Here is a 17913-nt window from a genome sequence, read left to right on the forward strand (position 1 = left end):
ACCTGCCTTTACACCCGCCATCCACTGATCATCACCAATGCAATGCTTTTCCAAAAAAAAGTAATATATGCGCTTTTATTTTTTTTTGCTGCAAAAATATGTTTATTTATTTATTTTGCAAAAAGCAGACTTAGCTCTACATGATTGGAAAATCAGTTGAACATTTCTGTAAACTAAGTATATATATATATTTACTTCCACAGAAAATCCCTCGGAGAGTTCCACAGGAAATCCCTTGGAGTCTTCCACAGGAAATCCCTTGGAGTCTTCCACAGGAAATCCCCCGGATAATTCCACAGCAAAGTGCTATGACTTTGGCATTTTAATTGGTGTAATTGGACTTTTAATAGGACTCGTCATCGGATGTTTGGTACGTATTGCAACATTGTAGACATAATCATCCGTATACACATCACTCCCAGTGACTGTAAGACAAAACAAAAACCTATTTTAACCACAGAATGTATATAAATGTAGCACCCTGATAGTAGGCAGGGTTGCCAACAAATTTAGCTTGCTAGGTGGTAATTAGCCTGGCTGATTGATAGGGGGATTCACTGGCTTTTCCCCTAACTCTGGAATTGATGCACCTCTCTCTTCTGTCACTGAATGAATGAATGAATGAGTGACTTGTATAGCTCTACCTATGCGAACTGAATCGCCTCAGGGCACTTTTTAACCTACCAGCATGTCTTTGGAGTGGCATTGTTGTCTGTGGCAGCAGAATTATCAGGGCATAGGGAATCCAGACTAGGAGTGAATAGGTTGACTCAGCCAATTAGCAGGGGTCTCTTTGGTCCCTTGGCCTGCTGGGAGTGCCTATTCATTCGGGAGGAGTCAGGTGATTGGAGGTTCTGTGCCACCTGGACGGCTGTCTGGGTGGACGTGTATCAGAAGGCTCCGGGCTGTTAGGCCAGCAGCCTGAGGCCTATCCGAGGAGCAGCTGGCTGCTAGACCGTCTGAGGCCTATCCAGGTTTGAGAGAGGCAGCGCGGGGTTTGGGGCTTCAGGCTGGAAGCCCAACCGAGTTGCAGAGAACCACCGGATGGGGGAACTGGATCGTTGCCAGCGGTGAGGGAGAAGCAGCTGCCGCAAGGGTTTACCACTCCTGTCGTCAGGGGCAAGTGATGATCAAGGCCAGAGGTAAAGGGAGGAATAGTCGCCAGCAAGGGACAATCATTCCTGTTATCAGAGGCCAGTGTATGGAAATCTGAAGGAGTACCAGAGCAGCCTTTTCACCAGCCGGGGACGAAGGTGAAGAAGTAGGAAAGCTTCAGCAAAGTGGCAAGCCAGGGACCCAGCGGGTTAGCGTGGGTGAAGCTTGAGGAGAATACAGCGGGTTAGCTGTGGAAGAGCTCAGGGGATCCAGTGACGTCTGGGATCTTGTAGTCTAGTGAAAGACCGGGAGCTCAGTGAGTGAAGATCTGCTCCGAGGACAGTGGCAGGTGGGAGTAGGGATGAGCTTCGTGTTCGAGTCGAACCCATGTTCGACTCAAACATCGTCTGTTCGCCTGTTCGCCAAATTGCGAACGATATGGGCCGTTCGCGCCAAATTCGTATGGCGCATCACGGCCCATAATTCACTGCAGCTTCGCAGTGCATTGCTGGCTGATGATTGGCCAAGCATGCACTATGACCTGCATGCTTGGCCAATCACAGCGCCGTCTGAACAGAGAGCCGTAATTGGCCAAAGCCAAGGAGGCTTTGGCCAATTATGGCTCAGGGGATTTAGTACACGCCCCACACTATATATGGACGCCTGCACGGTGGCCCTGTGTAGTGTGTGTTCCGGCGTTCATAGATAGAGAGAGAGACAGACAGTGACATTTGATTTGAGTTAGATAGATTAGGCAGAACAGTCAGTCAGTTAGCTGCACTTACAGTGTATTGTGTATATATATGCATCCCAGGTGTTGCATATATATATATATATATATATATATATATATATATATATATATACACTGTATTCAGTTTAGCTAGATCCGTTCTTGTTATCTTCTTACTGACAGGCAGGCTTGTCTTGTTACAGTATTTACAGCTATCTGAAGAAAATTGCTGGTGTTCTTTTGATCCTATTAGTACCACAGTCAGGCAGCTAGACTATTTACAGTTAGTGCAGTGCGTCCTGCTCACAGTGTTCAGCTAAAACTACAAGTTAGTGCTGTGCGTCCTGCTCACAGTGTTCAGCTAAAACTACAAGTTAGTGCGGTGCGTCCACCTCACAGTGTTCAGCTAAACCTACAAGTTAGTGCGGTGTGTCCTGCTCACAGTGTTCAGCTAAACCTACAAGTTAGTGGGGTGCGTCTTGCTCACAGTGTTCAGCTAAAACTACAAGTTAGTGCTGTGCGTCCACCTCACAGTGTTCAGCTAAAACTACAAGTTAGTGGGGTGCGTCCTGCTCACAGTGTTCAGCTAAACCTACAAGTTAGTGCGGTGCGTCCTACTCACAGTGTTCAGCTAAAACTACAAGTTAGTGTGGTACGTCCACCTCACAGTGTTCAGCTAAAACTACAAGTTAGTGGGGTGCATCCTGCTCACAGTGTTCAGCTAAACCTACAAGTTAGTGTGGTGCATCCACCTCACAGTGTTCAGCTAAACCTACAAGTTAGTGGGGTGCGTCCTGCTCACAGTGTTCAGCTAAACCTACAAGTTAGTGCGGTGCGTCCTGCTCACAGTATTCAGCTAAAACTACAAGTTAGTGCTGTGCGTCCTGCTCACAGTGTTCAGCTAAACCTACAAGTTAGTGTGGTGCATCCACCTCACAGTGTTCAGCTAAACCTACAAGTTAGTGGGGTGCGTCCTGCTCACAGTGTTCAGCTAAACCTACAAGTTAGTGCTGTGCGTCCTGCTCACAGTGTTCAGCTAAAACTACAAGTTAGTGCTGTGCGTCCTGCTCACAGTGTTCAGCTAAAACTACAAGTTAGTGTGGTGCGTCCTCCTCACAGTGTTCAGCTAAACCTACAAGTTATTTTTTTGCGAGCTCTGCAAAGTGTTCAGCTACAGCTACCTGTAGAAGGTTGGTGGATTTTGCTAGCTGCAGTATCAGAACATATATATATATATATATATATATATATATATATATATATATATATATATCCCAGCTTAGTGCCGCTACAGGCCATTAGTATGTCTGGAAGGCCAAGAAGGAGAGGCAGACAGTCACAAGCCAATAAGAGAGGGCAAGCAGGCTCTGTGTCTAGTGCTGGTCGTGGAGACGGTGCATCCTCATCAGCACGTGGCCGTGGGACACGCTTGGCCTTTTTTTCGGCAGCTGGCCGTGTTGAGCCGCAACATGCGGAAGACTTGGTCGAGTGGATGACCAAGCCGTCCTCATCCTCCTCATTCTCTCTCACCCTCTCTCACCCATGCCCAGGGTACTTTGTCTGGCAAAGCAGCGGCCTCTTCCCTTGGCTCAATGTCATCAGTGACTCCTTCCCTAGCCCCACCATGTCCTCCTGAGGAGTCCCTCGAACTGTTTGACCACAGTGTTGGGTACATGCTCCAGGAGGATGCCCAGCGTTTGGAAGGCTCTGATGATGATACTGTGCTCGATGAAGGCAGTAACGTGAGCACGGACAGAGGGGGTGCCCAAGAAGGACAGCAATCTGGCATTCATGCTCCCCCTGCTGCAGCATACTGCCAGGTTTGCTCCAGTGATGAGGAGGGAGGGGATGATGAGGTCAGTGACTCAACCTGGGTGCCTGATAGGAGAGAGGAGGAGGAGGAGGAGGCGGCACATCACCAACGAGGCAGGATGCCCTCCAGGGGCCAACCTAAGGGCAGCACATTGACTGCATCACACCCCAAAGCTCCACATGTGCAGGGCGCTGCAGTCTCTGCGCGTTATTCAAAAAGTTCTTTGGTGTGGGCCTTTTTTGAGACGAGTGCATCAGATCACACCGCAGCTATTTGCAGCATATGTCTGAAGCGTATCTCGCGTGGCCAAAACATCTCCCGCTTGGGTACCACATGCTTGACCAGAGACACGTTGACCTGCCATGCAGTTCGTTGGCAAGCGTATCTAAAAGACCCACACCAAAGAACAAAGAGGACCTCTCCTTGCTCCTCATCAGCTGAGATCTCCAACCCCACTATACCTTCAGTCCTCTCTGAGACCTGCACTGAGAGGAATGAAGGTGTAGAATTAGGTGTGTCACAGCCAAGTACTTGTGGGCAATCTGCTTTTGGTACACCGACGTCAGATTGTACCAGGCAAATTTCCCTGCCCCAGCTGCTGCACCGCCAAAAGAAGTTTGCTCCCAGCCATCCACATGCCCAGCGGTTGAATGCTAGCTTGGCAAAATTGCTAGCACTTCAACTGCTGCCTTTTCAGTTGGTAGACTCTGCCCCCTTCCGTGAGTTTGTGGAATGTGCGGTTCCTCAGTGGCAGGTACCCAAACGCCACTTTTTCTCACGGAAGGCGATTCCGGCTCTCTACCGGCATGTGGAAGGCAATGTCCGTGCCTCGCTGGACAGGGCGGTCAGCGGTAAGGTGCATATTACCGCTGACTCATGGTCCAGCAGGCATGAACAGGGACATTACCTAAGTTTCAGGGCGCATTGGGTGACTCTGCTGGCAGCTGGGAAGGATGCAGGACAAGGTGCAGTAGTGTTGGAGGTTGTTCCGCCACCACGCCTCCAAAATGCTAATGATTGTGACACACCTCTCTCCTCCACCCCCTCCTCTTCTTCTTCCTCCATGGCCTCTTCCTGTGCTTTGTCCTCGGAACCAGCGGTGCTCCGTAGCCGTTCAAAGGGCTACGCAAGTATGCAGGCCAAAAGATGCCATGCGGTGCTTGAGCTGGTGTGCTTGGGGGACAGGAGCCACACTGGGGCAGAGGTTCTGTCAGCTCTGCAGGGGCAGGTTCAGAGGTGGTTGACGCCACGCCAACTTAAGGCAGGAATGGTGGTTTGCGACAATGGCACCAACCTCCTCTCTGCCCTCCGACAGGGACAAATGACCCATGTGCCCTGTTTGGCTCACATCCTTAACTTGGTGGTGCAGCGGTTCTTGGGCAGGTACCCGGGCTTACAGGATGTCCTGAGGCAGGCAAGGAAAGTCTGTGTGCATTTCCGCCGGTCATATAATGCCAGTTCTTGGCTGGCGGACCTCCAAAAGGAGTTTAACCTGCCCAAGAACCGCCTAATCTGTGACATGCCCACCAGGTGGAACTCAACGTTGGCCATGCTGCAGTGGCTGCACACGCAGCAGAGGGCCATCAATGAGTACCTGTGCGACTATGGCACCAGGACAGGGTCATGGGAGCTTGTTTTTTTTTCCCCACGCCAGTGGGCCATGATCAGGGATGCATGCACTGTCCTGTCACCATTTGAGGAGGCCACGAGGATGGTGAGCAGTGACAGTGCAGCATCAGTGACACTGTCCCCCTTGTCCACCTGTTGGAGCACACGCTGCGTGGAATAATGGACAGGGCACTTGAGGCAGAACAGAGGCATGAAGAGGAGGACTTCCTTAGCTCTCAAGGCCCCCTTTATCCAGATAGTGTTCCTGTGTGCCCGCCGATCACACAGGAAGAGGAGGAGGAGGAGGAGGAGGAAGATTGTGTCAGTATGAAGGTGGAGCCTGGCACTCAGCATCAGCAGCAGTCTTTAAGGGATCAGTCCCAAGAAACACATGGACTTGTACGTGGCTGGGAGGAGGTGGCTGCGGACTATGTCGTCCTTAGTGACCCAGAAGACTCCGGACCGAATGCCTCAGCAAACCTACGCTGCATGGCCTCCCTGATCCTGCAAAGCCTGCGTAAGGATCCTCGTATTCATGGTATCAAGGAGAAGACCAATACTGGCTGGCAACCCTCCTTGATCCACGTTACAAGGGTAAGGTTGCGGACCTTATCTTGCCATCGCAGAGGGAGCAGAGGATGAAACATCTTCGGGAGGCCTTGCAGAAAGGTCTGTGCAACACGTTCCCAGAGACTGGGAGGTTACAAACTCCTGTTTCTGGACAACGTGTTGCTGAGGCTTCGGTCAGTCAAAGAAGGAGCGGTGGAGAAGGTGGCTGTCTGACCGATGCGTTCAGACAATTTTTTGGTCCGCAGCCCCAAGGTATGATCGGTTCCAGCAACCATCGCCAGCATCTGTTTTACATGGTGCAGGAATACCTAGGGGCAAGATCAGACTTGGACACCTTTCCCACCGAAAATCCTCTGGGTTACTGGGTCTTGAGGATGGATCACTGGCCAGAGCTTGCACAGTATGTAATTGAGCTACTGGCCTGTCCTGCATCCAGCGTTCTTTCAGAACGCCCATTCAGTGCTGCTGGAGGCTTTGTAACCGATCACAGGGTGTGTCTGTCCACCGACTCAGTCGATCGACTGACCTTCATAAAAATGAATCAGTCTTGGATCACCACCAGCTACCAAGCACCTGATGCTGATGTAACCGAATAATTTTTTTTGAAATCTCAGATCCCTTCAAAGACTGCCTATGCTGATGCTGAGTGACTATCCCTGAGTAATTATCCTCTTCCTCCTCAATCATCACGCTGATAGCTTGTAAGAACATTTTTGGTTCTGGGCGCCACCACCAGTGCCGAAGGCCCAATTTTTCAGCCCTTGTTTAACAGGGGCGTGTAATTACAATTTTTGATGCAATACTTTGCAGCAGGGCTCATTTCTGCATTCCAACTAGAGTATCTGTGAGGGGTTGCAGTGTTGTGGCACCAGCACCAGTGCCTAAGGCCCAATTTTTCAGCCCCTGTTCAATAGGGGCATGTAATTACAATTCTTGATCTAATATTTCACAGCAGGGCCCATTTCTGCACCCACCAAGAGCGAGTGAGGACTTACAGTGTTGTGGCACCAGCACCACCACCACCAAAGGCCCGATTTTTCTGCCCTTGTTCAACAGGGGCATGTAATTACAATTCTTGATCTAATATTTCACAGCAGGGCCCATTTCTGCACCCACCAAGAGCGAGTGAGGACTTACAGTGTTGTGGCACCAGCACCACCACCACCAAAGGCCCAATTTTTCTGCCCTTGTTCAACAGCATGTAATTACATTTCTTGTTCTAATATTTCACAGCAGGGCCCTGTGAGGGCTTACAGTGTTGTGGCCACAACAACACCTAAGGCCCAAATTTCTGCTGAGTATATAGGGCAGGCCGCTACTTTCAAACATCTAACTTACAAACGACTCCTACTTGCAAACTGAAGAAGACAACAGGAAGTGAGATGAAATCTACCCCTAGGAAGGGAAATTCTCTCCTGTAAGAGTTAATATGGGAAAAACATTTCTCCTTTCCACTGATGCTTTCCAATCCTTGTTCCACAAAAAACCCCAAATTTTCAAAAAACATTTGTCATTGGGACAAAAATTGAGGTGAAATCTTCTAAAGAGGAGGACAGACAGCAAAGCAATGTCACGGGGGTGATAACCCTTCTCTATGTTTTCCAAAGAGCTTAAAAAAGATTTTTTGGCTGGAGCTAAACACGTTAAAAATGTTCAAAATTACAAACAGATTCTACTTAACAACAAACCTACAGTCCCTGTCTTGTTTGCACCGCCTGTATACTGCTGTTGGCCCCACACCTTTCCTTATTTTAATTTGGGTGCGGGGTTCCCCTTAATATCCATACAAGACCCAAAGGGCCTGGTAATGGACTGGGGGGTACCCATGCCGTTTGTCTCACTGATTTTCATCCATATTGCCAGGACCCGACATTACATTAAACCAGCAAGCAGTTTTAAATGAGATTTTTTCCTTTAAAAATGACATTTTGTGCAGGGACTGTTCTAAACATGGGAAACATGCGCCACTTTATAGGCATACTATAGACACCCCCCAGGTACGATATTTAAAGGAATATTTCACTTTTTTTTTTTTTACTTTAAGCATCATTAAAATCACTTCTCCCGAAAAAACGTCAGTTTTTAAAAGTTTTTTTTGCATTGATACATGTCCCCTGGGGTAGGACCCAGGTCCCCAAACCCTTTTTAGGACAATACCATGCAAATTAGCCTGCCCTTCTGCTCCACGGGAGGTTTCTATTCTCCCTGAGCTCGCCTTAGGACACCAGCGTTACCGTTTGTGGGATACTGTGTGATGTGAGAGAAGATCTATAAGGGGTTACTGGGAGTTACGTGTACGGATCTCTACTGACTGTTCAAAATTCAGTTGCCATAGGAGACAGCAGTTCTACAAATACAGTCGCTGCATCCAGCTTAAAGGCCCACTACTTCTAAAGCTGTCTACCTATTTGGAGTCTGCCAAATACTATTGCATCTGCCTAAGGGTGTCCTGGCTCTAACCTTCTCTCCCCCATTTCTTTCTCTTTCCTTGCATTCCAAAAAGTGGGCTGGGAATGCGCAGTGAGTACGCTCCCAGCAGAGGAAGTTCTGGTGCCCATGGACGCATATGTGCAGTGTGTGGGCATTAAAGTGTTTCTAAAGGCAGAACGTTTTTCTACCTTAATGCATACTCTGAATTAAAGGCTAAGTTCACCTTTGTTCACTTTTATTTATTTTTTTTCTAAATTCCAGCTCCCCTATGTACCAATATATTATTAATGTTCTTATTTGCAAAAATAAAACAGATTTCAATTTATTCTACACACGCTTACCTCACTGCCTTAATAGCTGTTTAAAACACACTGCTCGATTACTTCTGCCTTACTTCCTGGTGAGACTTTAGGTCATGACACAGGAAGGAGTTGACCAGCTAGAGGGCGTGTGCTAATGATCAGCTGGTCAACTCCTTCCTGTGTCATGACCTAAAGTCTGACCAGGAAATAAGGCAGAAGTAATTGAGCAGTGTGTTTAACCACTTCAACCCCAGAAGGTTTTACCCCCTTCCTGACAATTAACTGACAATTGCGAGACCATCCGACGTGGCACCCAAACAAAATTGATGTCCTTTTTTCCCCACAAATAGAGCTTTCTTTTGGTTGTATTTGATCACCTCTGTGGTTTTTATTTTTTGCGCTATAAACAAAAAAAAGCAACAATTTTTAAAAAAACGCAATATTTTTTACTTTTTGCTGTAATAAATATCCCCCAAAAATATATAAAAAAAGCATTTTTTTTCCTCAGTTTAGGCCGATATGTATTCTTCTACATATTTTTGGTAAAAAAAATCACAATAAGCGTATATTGATTGGTTTGCGCAAAAGTTATAGCGTCTACAAAATAGGGGATAGTTTTATGGCACTTTTATTATAATTTTTTTTTATTAGTAATGATGACGAACTGCAATTTTATCGAGACTGTGACATTATGGCGGACACTTGACACTATTTTGGGACCATTGTCATTTATACAGCGATCAGTGCTATAGAAATGCACTGATTACTGTGTAAATGACACTGGCAGGGAAGAGATAAAACCACTAGGAGTCGATCAAGGAGTTAAGTGTGTCCTAGGGAGTGATTCTAACTGTGGGGGGGATGGGCTACTATACACATGACAGCGGTCACTGCTCCCAATGACAGGGAGCAGTGATCTCTGTCATATCACTAGGCAGAACGGGGAAATGTATTGTTTACATAGGCATCTCCCCGTTCTTCCGCTCCGTGACACAATCGCGGGCACCCGGCGGACATCGAGTCCACAGGACCCACAGTCACGGAGCACGCATGCGGTGCCGGTGGTGCACGCGCGCCCACAATGCCTCATCTTAAAGGGGACGTACCTTTACATCCTTTTGCCCATTCGTGCCATTCTGCCAACGTATATCGTCGTGCAGCAGTCGGGAAGGGGTTAAATAGCTATGAAGACAGTGAGTCTTAAATAAGTACATTTATGCTATGTTCGTACATAGGGGAGCTGGAATTTAAAAAAAAAAAAAAAAAAAAAAAGGTCAACAAAGGTGTACTTAGCCTTTAAGGTAAAAAAAACCTACTGCATGCAGTCTCCCTGACCCCCCCCTCATACTTGACCCCAATTTCGATCCAGGGCTGTGCACGAGAGCAGAGGCCCTCTCGGCTCTCTCACTTCTCATTGGCTCAGACACAGCAGCTGGAGCCCTTGGCTGCCTCTCCTGTCAATCACAGCCAATGAGGAGAGAGCAGGGGGCGGGGCCGAGCCCCGCTCTGTGTGTCATGTGGACACACAGAGACGGCTCTGGAGTGAGCCCGCACAAGTGCCCCCATAACAAGCTGCTTGCTATGTGGGGGATAAAACATATCGAGAGCGACTTCAGGAACTTGATATGTACAGTCTGGAGGAAAGACGGGAAAGGGGAGACATGATTGAAACCTTTAAAGACATCAAGGGGGTGAATAGGGTTCAGGAATGCGGTCTTTTCAATATGAAACCAAAATCAAGAACATGGGGACATGACCTCCAACTATCTGGAGGAAAGTTCAAAACTAATCTTAGAAAGTGTGATTTTACTAATAGAGTGGTTGATGATTGGAATAAACATGCCCATCAGTGCCATATCAATGCCCATTAGTGCGGCATATAAGTGCCTTCTTATCAGTGCCACCAAATCAGTGCCCATAAGTGTCCTCTTGTCCCCCATGTGCCCATCAATGCAGCCTATCAGTGCCCATCAGTGCCCCCTATCAGTGTCTATCAATGCAGCCTATCAGTGCCCCCTATCAGTGTCTATCAATGCAGCCAATCAGTGCCCACCAATGCTGCCTATCATTGCCCATCAGTGTGGGCATATTAGTGCCTCCTCATCAGTGCCGTCTATCAGTGCCGCCTCATCAGCGCACATCAGTGAAGGAGAAAAATTACTTATTTACCAAATTTACTGACAGAAACTAAGAAAAATGTTTTTGTTTTTCAAAATTTTCGGTCTTTTTTTCTTTTCTTTTTTGTAAAAAATAAAAAACCCTCAGTGATTAAATACCACCAAAAGAAAGCTCTATTTGTGTGAAGAAAATTATTAAAAATGTCACATGAGTACAGTGTTGCATGACTGGGCAATTGCCATTCAAAGTGCGACGGAGCTGAAAGCTGAAAAATGGCCTGGGCAGGATGGGGGGGTGCCCGATATTGAGGAGGTTAAAGAAGATCTTCGATCACTAGAAAAAAAAATTAAAAGTCAGTGCCTACAAATACTGTAACTGACAACTTTTAACAAAAGGACACTTCCCTGCCACAAAGGAGAAGTGTACAAAAAAAATGATTTGTTAAACCCACAAGTGCTTTGTTACCACTAATATTCCTTTATATTGGCTTTTGGAATTAACAAATGCAGCAATTTAGAATTTTGATGAAAGGTTTAGCACTGGGAAACACTTTTTGATAGATAAGTAGTGCATTTTATATACAACTTTATAGATCAGACAAAAAATGAGGGCAAAATGAGGAGCAAAGAGGGACAGAGGGACTTTGTTTTGAATGAGAGACAGTCCCTTGAAATCAGGGACAGTCCCTCGAAGTCCGGGACAGTTGGGAGGTATACAGATATGCAATAATGTTAGAAGAGGAGGGATGTGGGGTGGATTCTTAGAAGCAATCCTTCCCATGTAAGAGTTTATGCAAAAGAAGACTAATAAGTATACGGGGGGGGGGGGGGCAACACCTGTTTGCTGATAGAACAACAGAGATGTCTTTCTTTCTTCCTTTCTTTTTTTACCGCCTTCTTCCTTTGCTTCATCTTCCTCACTTCCTGCTTCCTTCCCCTCCTTCCTTTATTTCCTTTCATTTCATTTCAGTAATTCCTCTCTTCCTTCCTCTTGTTTTTTTAGATTGCATGTCTTAATTATAAAAGAAAATACGAACAATGTAAGAATGAGAGGTCCCAAAGTCCTGTCGCAGAACTCTGAAGTCTCTTTGCCAAGAAACCAATAAAAGAAAAACTGCAAATTCTGAACTGTAAAATGTATTTCCGGGAACTTTCATTGCCGCTTCTCATGAATACAGCTGTACACAGATTGGATGAATGATTCTGTTTTCTTCTTGTTTTTGTATTTCATAGCAATTCACGTTTAGGGAAAGCTGTCCATAGAGGGATAGAATTTCCAATAAAAATTCTTAGAGAAATTCGTACGAAAATTCTCAGAATATTATTAGAACTTTCCAGTGTCATTCAAAAGATTTCATGTGCTTTTATCATTTGATTTTGGCATGAATGGCCTTCATGGAACAAAAACCACATACACTGTTAGAAACTCGCTCGCTCAAGAAGGAATTTTCCACATGGCGGTCGAAAGCGAACCTTGATTTGACCCCACTAATTAGAAAAATGAACAAACTTTCTACAGTGCCTTCGAAAAAGTATTCATACCCCTTGAAATTCCCCACATTTTGTCATGTTACAACCAAAAACGTAAATGTAATTTATTGGTATTTTATGTGATAGACCAACACAAAGTGACACATAATTGTGAAGTGGAGGGAAAATGATAAATGGTTTTCAACATTTTTTTACAAATAAATATGTGAAAAGTGTGGGGGGGGGGGGATTTGTATTCAGCCCCCTTTACTCTGATACCAATAACTAAAATCTAGTAGAACCAATTGCCCTCAGAAGTCACCTAATTAGTAAATAGAGTCCACCTGTGTGTAATTTAATCTCAGTATGAATACAGCTGTTCTGTGAAGCCCTCAGAGGTTAGTTAGAGAACCTCAATGAACAAACAGCATCATGAAGGTCAAGGAACACCCCAGACAGGTCAGGGATAAAGTTGTGGAGAAGTATAAAGCAGGGTTAGGTTATAAAAAAAATATCCCAAGCTTTGAACATCTCACGGAGTTCTGTTCAATCCATCATCGGAAAATGGAAAGAGTATGGCACAACTACAAACCTACCAAGACATGGCTGTCCACCTAAACTGACCAGCCGAGCAAGGAGACCATTCATCAGAGAAGCAGCCAAGAGGCCCATGGTAACTCTGGAGGATACTGGCAACCTTGACGCGATATGGCTTGACCTCATTTCCGCTTTCAGCAGAGCCCATGTTCCCGCGCTGGTGGCCAATGTTTTGGCCGCAAAGGTGCGGTCAGCCCGCCTTTTGGTTGTTTGGCGCCACCTTAGCATCTCTCCTACCACTGTTGTTCCCATGGATCCTCTGGCAGACTTCTTTTATCACTGGCCATTTGAGAGAGGACCCGTCCAGCTGCCCATGGACCACCCTTCCTGTTTTTTTAAGGGCTGGTCTGTGTGGGGTTCAGTTGCTGGTCTAGTGGGTCCTCGGGAGACACAGACACCACTGATGAGATCTCTGGTGCCTCTGCTCACCCTCTGGTCTTAGTCTACCTGATTATTTAAGGAGCATTTTATCTATGGGCCTTTTGTTTGCGGTAAGAACTAGCTTTCTTTTTTGATGAACCAGTAGAACTTTTATAGTGTGATAAGATATTAGCTGGAGATACTTTGCTTTGTGTACTTTGCAGTGGGCTTGTCTCTGGAACTACTTTAGTTTAATGCCCAGTACGCACAACCAGTTTTGCCGGCGGACTAAACTCCGAAGGTTTCTCCGACGGAATTCTGCTCAAGCGGTCTTGCCAACACACGGTCACACCAAAGTCCGACCGTCCAGAACGCGGTGACATACAACACGTACGACGGGACTAGAAAAAGGAAGTTCAATAGCCAGTAGCCAATAGCCAGTAGCCAGTAGCTTCCATCTTGTACTTGCTTCAGAGCATGCATCGTTTTTGGTACGTCGGAACAGCATACAGACGAGCGTGTTTCCCGATAGGAATTGGTTCCGTCGGAAATATTTAGAACATGTTCCATTTCTAGGTCCGTCAGAATATTTGAAAAAAAAAAAAGTCTGATGAGGCATACATACAATCGGAATAGACGATGAAAAGTTCCTGTCTGACTTTTTCTGTCGGACGTTCGGCTCGTGTGTACACGGCATTATAGTTTTACTTCCCTATAAACCTTTAATATACTAATTGCTGAAAGAGTTTTATCATTGATAACATCTCGTCCCATATCATTGAGCAGGTACTATGGGGTTGATTTACTAAAGCCAAAAAGACTGTGGCCTTTAAAAAGTGTAGTTGCTCCAGAGCTTAGTAAATGAGTTAATGAGTAAATGAGTTCACTTTGCAAAGAATACCCAATCACATGCAAGGAAAATAAAAAAAAACAGCATTTTTGCTTGCACATTATTGGATGGTGGAAGTCAGCAGAGTTTCTGTTCATTTACTAAACTCTGGAGCAACTGCACTTGCAAACTCCACAGTTTATTTGCCTTTAGTAAAGCAACCCCCATGTGTCAAATGAGTATAAAAATGATACACTACCACCTGTGCAAAAATAAAAAGACAACGTTACCTGGAAGGGAAGGAGAGACTGCTAGCAGAACGTCACATGCATCCACATCAGTCATACATACCACTAAAGCTAAAGCACAATATATCCGATCCAGCTATTGTCTCAGGGGAGCTCCGAGGTATAGGCAGTGAAAAATAAATGAATACAAGCCAAGCACTGAAGTCATTTGCACATAACCATCAAGGAGACAATCAAATACTGTATCATCTTGACCGAAATGAGGTACAGTGGTACCCTGGTACCTGGAGTGGTACCGAGGCGGACTGACAACTCATGGGGCCCCCGGGCAATAGGGGCTCATGGGGCCCCCTTTGTCCCCGACCCACCCACACACAAACCACACACTCATAAAGCCCCACGTATATATTGCACTGCTACATTACATGCATTGGTCACAGAATTTCTCTACTTCATGTTCAAAATAAATGTTTAAAGATTTAAGAAAATAAAGAAAAATAAACTCACTTTAACCACGTACATTTACTGCAGGGCTGCGTCTCCTGTGAGCAGAATCACGTACAGGAACTTGATTCTGTACTTGCGGGTCTGCATGCTGTTTGACCTGCTGCTGCTGTGATTGGACACACCGAGAGCTAAACCAGCCGGTCCGGAGGACCCGATGTCCGCCAGGCCCCGACGATCGTTTCCAACAGAGGCAGAACTGTGGTCTGCCTATGTAAACAAGTCCCCAGAGAGCCTCCCCCACTTACATCAGGGTCCCCAGAGAGCCCCCTCTATACATCAGGGTCCCCAGAGAGCCCCCTCCTTACATCAGGGTCCCCAGAGAGCCCCCTCCTTACATCAGGGTCCCCAGAGAGCCCCCTCCTTACATCAGGGTCCCCAGAGAGCCCCCTCCTTACATCAGGGTCCCCAGAGAGCCCCCTCCTTACATCAGGGTCCCCAGAGAGCCACCTCCTTACATCAGGGTCCCCAGAGAGCCCCCTCCTTACATCAGGGTCCCCAGAGAGCCCCCTCCTTACATCAGGGTCCCCAGAGAGCCCCCTCCTTACATCAGGGTCCCCAGAGAGCCCCCTCCTTACATCAGGGTCCCCAGAGAGCCCCCTCCTTACATCAGGGTCCCCAGAGAGCCACCTCCTTACATCAGGGTCCCCAGAGAGCCTCCTCCTTACATCAGGGTCCCCAGAGAGCCCCCTCCTTACATCAGGGTCCCTAGAGAGCCCCCTACTTACATCAGGGTCCCCAGAGAGCCCCCTCCTTACATCAGGGTCCCCAGAGAGCCCCCTTCTTACATCAGGGTCCCCAGAGAGCCCCCTCCTTACATCAGGGTCCCCAGAGAGCCCCCTCCTTACATCAGGGTCCCCAGAGAGCCTCCTCCTTACATCAGGGTCCCCAGAGAGCCTCCTCCTTACATCAGGGTCCCCAGAGAGCCCCCTCCTTACATCAGGGTCCCCAGAAAGCCCCCTCCTTACATCAGGGTCCCCAGAGAGCCCCCTCCTTACATCAGGGTCCCCAGAGAGCCCCCCATACATCATGGTCCCCAGAGAGCCCCCCAATACATCAGGGTCCCCAGAGAGCCCCCCATACATCAGGGTCCCCAGAGAGCCCCCCCATACATCAGGGTCCCCAGAGAGCCCCCCCATACATCAGGGTCCCCAGAGAGCCCCCCATACATCAGGGTCCCCAGAGAGCCCCCCTTACATCAAGGTCTTCAGAGAGCCCCCCTTACATCAAGGTCTTCAGAGAGCCCCCCCATACATCAGGGTCCCCAGAGAGCCTCTTCCTTACATCAGGGTCCCCAGAGAGCCCCCCCATACATCAGGGTCCCCAGAGAGCCTCCCAATACATCAGGGTCCCCAGAGAGCCCCCCCATACATCAAGGTCCCCAGAGAGCCCCCATACATCAGGGTCCCCAGAGAGCCCCCCATACATCAGGGTCCCCAGACTTAACCCCCTCAGAGGTTCCCCTGTACCTGGCTGTGCACCTCCAACCCCCAGCACAGGGGGAGGTTGGAGGTGGCGATCGGCAGTTCTATGGTGCCTGTGGATCTCACTGGGGCTTGTAGTTCTCCTTCTGATTCTGTACAGTGGATAGGGGAGGGGCCTCTGACCCGGGCAGCAGTCGGCAACAGTGTACAAGCAGAGAGTGAAACTTGTAGCTGCCCGGGTCAGAGGCCCCTCCCCTATCCACTCTGGAGGAGAAATACAAGTCCCAGGGAGATGCTGCGAGCACCATAGAGCTGCTGATCACTGCCTCCCACTCCCCCCACTGCATCCCAAACTGAAAGCCACAGGTGCAGGGGGAGATGCCGGGTCTTGCCCCCCCCCCCCCCCCCCCCGCACAGCGGCAGTCGGCAGAACGGCTCCACCGCAGCACACCCAGCAGCATACCCCTAGATCCGACGAGCATGTCTCACGGGCCCCCTACTGGCCGCGGGCCCTCGGTCTGCGTCCGAATGACCGAATGGTCAGTTCGCCCCTGAGTGGTACCCTTTTCGGACACCAGGCGCCTGAATTACAGCGGCGGGGGTGTTTTTTTGAAGCACATGATTAGAGCCATGGGCTCTAATAGGCTTCAAAAAAGGTGGACTCGGAGCACAGAGCATTGCGCTCAGAGCCCACCCAGGTGTGTTAGATAAGCAAAGGAATATTCACTTTTCTAATACTGAACCACCTCTCCGCCAATCAGGTAGCACAGGTCTAATACCCATCACCTGATTGGCTGAATGCACAGGCGCCCCAATTGGATGCCAGCAGACCGAAGAAGAGAGGAGGGGGAAGCATGCAGAACACATGGTCCCACAGCTCGCCCCTTGTCATCCGCTGCCTGATCCACCACTAAGATGGGGTAAGTGATGGGCAGACAGTGGACGGGCGGGGGTCACAGTGGCGGCATTTGATGGGCACAAGTGGCTGCATATGATGGGCACAGTGGCTGCATATGATGGGCACAGGGGCTGCATTTGATGGGGCACAAGTGGCTTCATATGATGGGCACAAGTGGCTGCATATGATGGGCACAATGGCTGCATATGATGGGCACAGTGGCTGCATTTGATGGGCACAGTGGCTGCAATTAATGGCACAGTCCCTGCATATTATGGGCACAAGTGGCTGCATATGATGGGCACAAGTGGCTGCAAATGATGGGCACAAGTGGCTGCATTTGATGGGCATGAGTGGCTGCATATGTTGGGCACAAGTGGCTGCATTTGAAGGGCACAAGTGGCTGCATTTAATGGGCACATGTGGCTGCATATGATGGGCACAGTGGCTGCAGTTGATGGGGCACAAGTGGCTTCATATGATGGGCACAAGTGGCTGCATATGATGGGCACAATGGCTGCATATGATGGGCACAGAGGTTGCATTTGATGGGCACAGTGGCTGCATATGATGGGCACAATGGCTGCAATTGATGGCACAGTCCCTGCATTTGATGAGCACAAGAGGCTGCATATGATGGGCACAAGTGGCTGCATATGATGGGCACAAGTGGCTGCAAATAATGGGCACAAGTGGCTGCATTTAATGGGCACGAGTGGCTACATATAATGGGCACAAGTGGCTGCATTTAATGGGCACAAGTGGCTGCATATGATTGGCAGGCTGCATATGATGGGCACAGTGGCTGCATTTGATGGGGCACAGGTGACTTCATACTATGGGCACAAGTGGCTGCATATGATGGGCACAATGGCTGCATTTGACAGGCACAAGTTACTGCATATGATGGGCACA

The 17913-nt window shown here is 48.1% G+C and overlaps 1 long non-coding RNA gene across 1 annotated transcript; it reads left to right on the plus strand.

Annotated features, from left to right (window-relative positions):
• The first annotated feature begins 200 nt into the window (after positions 1-200).
• On the plus strand, positions 201-11966 carry LOC141113682 (uncharacterized). The gene is made up of 2 exons (XR_012236799.1): positions 201-370; positions 11672-11966. It is a non-coding gene; the product is annotated as an uncharacterized lncRNA (long non-coding RNA).
• Positions 11967-17913: the final 5947 nt, after the last annotated feature.

Source organism: Aquarana catesbeiana, linkage group LG12, assembly GCF_042186555.1.
Source record: "Aquarana catesbeiana isolate 2022-GZ linkage group LG12, ASM4218655v1, whole genome shotgun sequence".
Taxonomy (NCBI): domain Eukaryota; kingdom Metazoa; phylum Chordata; class Amphibia; order Anura; family Ranidae; genus Aquarana; species Aquarana catesbeiana.